This window comes from Lepisosteus oculatus, chromosome 9 (assembly GCF_040954835.1).
Source record: "Lepisosteus oculatus isolate fLepOcu1 chromosome 9, fLepOcu1.hap2, whole genome shotgun sequence".
NCBI lineage: Eukaryota > Metazoa > Chordata > Actinopteri > Semionotiformes > Lepisosteidae > Lepisosteus > Lepisosteus oculatus.
The window spans coordinates 5,009,635-5,014,865 of record NC_090704.1 but is presented as its reverse complement, the minus strand read 5'-3'; positions in this window follow the sequence as shown (position 1 = coordinate 5,014,865).

Genomic DNA, 5,231 nt, shown 5'->3' with positions numbered 1-5,231 from the left:
GCCGTGCCTCTTAAAATTGAAAAGCCCGGCGACTGACAAAAAAGAACGAGAGAAAGAAAAGAGGCAGGGGAAGAAAAAAAAACTAATACCGTTTTAAGTATTGAAAATAAAATGATAAGAGGGTATATGGAGGTTCTGGGAGATAACATTGTGGATATTGTAACAGGAAAGGGAAAGAGAACAGAAAAAAAAAACTCTGAAGAGATTGGTGCTATAAGCTCCCAGTGAGGAGATGACACCGCGGCTAATACGAGTGTTTAAATATTTGATGCACTGGGATAAAGGAGGATCTCCTTTGAATCGAATTGAGTGTCTGGAGGAGAATCTATTACCGAAAATCTTGTGTGATTTGACAGCAAAAGCAGCCCGATGTTATTCTTCAGTAGTTCCTGCAATCTCCTTTCCCCACTTCACTTAAATGTTTTTTTGCCTTGCTTGAGTAAACGCTGATTATCCCTTTTCTTAGCGAAGAAGGCAAGGGGAAAGGAAAAGAAACAGTGAGAGAATGGAGAAGGAAACATTAAACTGTGGCTTGTTGGCGGCCGGTTTTGTGCGGATTGATGCCATCGGAATGAGATAAAGGCGCGTTGTAATATAAAGAATATTTTATGTTATGTGGGGGATATGTTTTTGCGACAGCTGCAAAGCTATAGCAGTGGCATTTTTTCCTCACATAGCTCCCCATTAATGTGTCTGACAACAACCACCCAAAAAAAAGGATAATTTCGCTTCTGACCTAAGCTGAAACGGAATCCAGACCTCCACAGGTAAAAGCCCAAAACCAATCGCCTTGATGAAATGAGCAGTGTTTGTTTTTCGAAGCATAGACGCGTCACCTAAGAACCAAACATTGGATTTGTGCATTTGACTTTGACTTGTCCAGGATCCAGGTCAGGCAACAGGAGAGTTTTCCTGGCTTCACTCTTTGTTGTTGACCAGGCACTGCTGGCAGTGAGCTGGCATGAGCTGCCAGTTTAGTTTAACAGCCAGGCCCTTTGTCCAAACAGGAAACATGGCCGCTGTCCTGTCTGACATGGGAACCCACATCTGCTGAGAATTTGTTTTCTGCTTCTTTGCTGTACAGTTCACATGACTCCTAAGAATATCCCTCTCCCACAGAGCACCTGATGCTCACTTTCAATGGGCACTTAATAGGCACCGTTTTCCTTTATTCGCAACAAATTTCCTCTTATTATGAGTCATTTTCTCAGACAGTTTTTGTTCAAATGTATTAGGAGTCCAAGTGGGGGAAGCCTACTGCAATCCTATGGGTTTATTTAATCTGATTTTTGATATTTGATGACCAGGCAAAAGAGGACTTTCATAGTGGTTGGGAATACCGGGACGGATAAGACATTAAATGTTGGACACAACGTTTGGTGTCAACCAAGATGCCTCTTATTAGAAAACCAGTTCAAAATCTTCTTTTTCAAAAACACTTGAACTGTAACTTGAATTATTCAATCATTCATAAACATTTAAGGTTTACATCTGCACAGATCTACACCTGAGAAATACAATTTGTCATCGAAACAGAACCTGCTCAAAAACCATTGTAACCTGATTTTATATATAATTATAATACCAGTAACACAATGACTGGGATCCTATGTAATTAAAGATGGTTCTCAGACTGACATTTCTTTCTATTCATTGTAGATACTGAATTGTGGCACATTTGGGCAGTCATAATAGGGATCTTTTAAAGGACTACCACCGTAGCTGTCTTTTTGAGCTCTTACTAAACAACTTCCAATGTCCCACGCTATAAACAGCTAGGCAGCTGTGCTACTTACTAGCAAAACGTGTAACTCAGCATTTCCCAAAACTCACAAGTTCCTCTGTCGATCAGCTGGATAGACAAATCTTTCTCTCTCTCCCTTTGGTGATAGCCTATCAGAAGACCTCACATCTTTTCCAATCATCAGATACACACCAACACTGGAAGTCACCTCTTCCTGGTTTTTAAATTTCACCCAACCAATTATTTTTCTTTAATTGGTCAGGTGCACAAGGAGGAAGGGTCATTTGCCCCACCGCTTCCTGGGAAATGTAGTTCAGACAAAGAACCACCATCCTGTATACACCTACTGCCCTGTTTCAATAAACCACCTGCTGCCATTTGAAAACTGTTTGCACACATCTGACACAATGTAGTTCCTGTATATACAGTACCAAGACGACTGCATGCTTGCTGTTACGATCTCTCACCTCAAACTGCCTGTGTCTTGGGACCAGCTCTACCGATTGAATTGAAACTTGTCTGTCTTCGTGAAGAGACAGAGCAGCTTCTGATTTGGTGGCATAATTTTTATGTACACCATGTATCATCAAGTCTGGCAAACGCAGACGTCTGCCAGCACTGCCTGACCACTTAAATCCAAACTCGGAACGTGGAACGTGTCCTTCCAGTGGCTGTACAGCCAACATACAGTGAAACGTGGCTCCTGCAGGTGCTACAGTCGCCATCTGACTGCCATTGTGTTCTCCAGTTTCAAACGACTGCCATCATAGGAAAGCAACGCCTATTGACGTGAGTCTTGGCAGGTGTCATCCTGCTAACATCTACTTCAGACATGTACTTCACATGTTATAATGAATCTTTCTGGACCTGCTATGAATCATGCCCTGTACCGCCAACTGCTCTTCTTCAATGACTGGCCAGTGAACTTTGAACTTGGTAGGTATCGTTCTGCATGTTCATTACCCCTTTAAAGTAATTTCCCCCCATCTTATTATTCAGTTCCAAAGTAATTCCTTGCGCAGGTAACTTGTAACTGTAATGGAGTGTAATGGATTACAACCACATAGAAGATGGCTATAAACATGTTCACATAAGAGGTCCACAGGTTCACATGAACACCCGGTGTTGTAAAATGTGCACTGCAAAACGTCATTTAAAGAGTTTCTCCACAAACCAGTTAACTATGTTATGGATCTGCTGATGTAAACTATTGCCATAGCAACGCATAACACAACACCTCGTCCCGCCCCACTGACATCAGCAGGGTAGCACAGCGGAGGAGAGACACAAGCTGCATACTAAACTGCCCTTCAGGTGCTCATCTGAGAACTTCATGTCCAACACTAACCTCCAGTATGACCCACAAGGGTTTTCAAGCCGGTCATTTCTCAGCATAACTCTGAAGTGTGGCAAAACAGACTGTTTTGGCGGCATTTGCCTTGTAAATCAAGTGAGGGTGTTTGCATGTTGTGTTTGTCAATTTCCCTGCACGGACAAAAAGTCCCCTATTCACGTTACGTGAATGCTTCTAAAGACGCTGGGGAAGCCCTTCTCAAATCCTATAGGAACAGGTCAAAACATGTCGCGACGTCACGACAGTCTGAAACACTCAGAAGAACAATTGCCTGTCGCACGAGGTCACATGCACACTAGTCACAGGTCCAAAGCTTAAACTCTGGATTATGAGCTCTAGTTTACTTCATCGTTTCGCCTCTCTTCTTGCTCCGCTGTGAGACGGACGGGGAGCTACAGCAGAGCACTGGGCTGCGGTGCCTCGGTGGAGTGTTTAAGCAGGCCGGGCTTGCGAGCAGCATTGCCCTGATTGACACTGATGCTGTGTTTTGTGTCGGCACCTTGTCTTGTCACATTTCCCCAGCCTGCGCACCGCCGGGCGACGGCCTCTCAGGTTGATGTGTAAGTGGCCTCATCTCCAGCAGATCAATAGCTCCTGGCACTTCCTCCCAGGACCCAGGAAAAACAATTAAAACCCATCGATCCCGCGTGTCTCCCCATGAATATGCATGAGGCTTTCCTTGACCTTCAAAACTAGGAGGGCCAGGTGACTCCATTCCTCGTGTCGCCATCTTATTCACTCCCTCTTCATTTGCCTGTCTAGTGTACCCAGATGTGCTTATTGGAAAACAATGTACTTGATCATTTTATTTAAAAAAAAACTAAAGTTGACACCCATGTTCCTCTACTTGCTTAAAATGTCTGAAATTGTTTATTTTACTCTGATATTTCTTAAGCCAGTGGACGCAGCTGGCGAGTACAGTCTTTCTAAGCATTTAATACAGACGACATGCTGTCACTGGACTAGTAAAAGACATCCTTGCACTGTGATTCTTACAGTTTCACGATTCTTACCTGGACAAACGGGCCAAGATCAATACTTTGCTTTGGCACTATTTGAGTTTCACCCCGGAAGATTAAGTAATGGAACGGGGTCTCAAACGTGCAAGAATAATAATTTGGGATCTGTCCAGAAATGCTGGTTGCCTTGAATACTCTTGAATGCACTTCCACAAGTTCAGATCTCAACGAAAACAGAAAGGCTGCTGTTGCTTATAGGCGTTATTTGATGGATAGAAAGGAATGCAAGTGTGTCTTTATGTGATTTTGCTCTTTGTTTTTATATTAACTTCTCCATGTCATTGTGCTGGGCAATTTAGCATTCTTCGTAATTAAAGGCCTTTTGATGGAGAAAAATCCTGTTAATAAGAGAGCAATCTGTTTTATGCAGCCTTACAAGCGAACAGCATTAGGTAGGTACATATTTCGGGGTATCTGGGCTGGGGTTACAGAGGGGTTAAAAGGCTGTGCTGTGTGAGAAGTCCCGGGACTGTCAGGAGAAGTGAAGGAGAAGACTGAGGGGGAGTTTTGGCTCTGGAGGCGCGAACAGTGACATTGGTCATCTCACTGCTGGCTTTCTGCTGCGGGAACACAGACCGGCCCCAGTAACAATGCCTGCCCTTGGGAGAGAGCTTTAGACTCGCTCCAAAGGTCATCTAACATGTTTCACTCAAGAGTTGGTTTTTCCTTTAATCCGACTCCTCCTAAGCCTACTGCTTTGTGCACATTAGAGGATGTTACTCATATTTCTTTTTTTTTCTCCTCTGGGTAAGGAAGCAGCTGTCCTCAAGTGAACACTGTGTTGAAACTTCTGGAAGTGTTATTGCTACCATAAAGTATATAATTACATCCTGTTCCCAATAAAAGTTTAGACCGCCCATTATCCAATAGCAACTAACGGCTTAAATAGGTGACATGTTTGGGCAGGTCCCTTCTCTGGGCCCTCTGTGTACCCCAAATCATCCACGTGATTTTGCGGGTTAACTGCTGTGCCCACTCTATAGGGACCAGAGCAGCCTACACTAACCAGTCTCCTGGTCACAGTTAATGGCCGATGATGTCTGGAGATACCCAGCTAATTGTCCTCATACAGTAGCTGTCCCGTTAGTGTGCATCCTTTATGAGTGACCTTTGC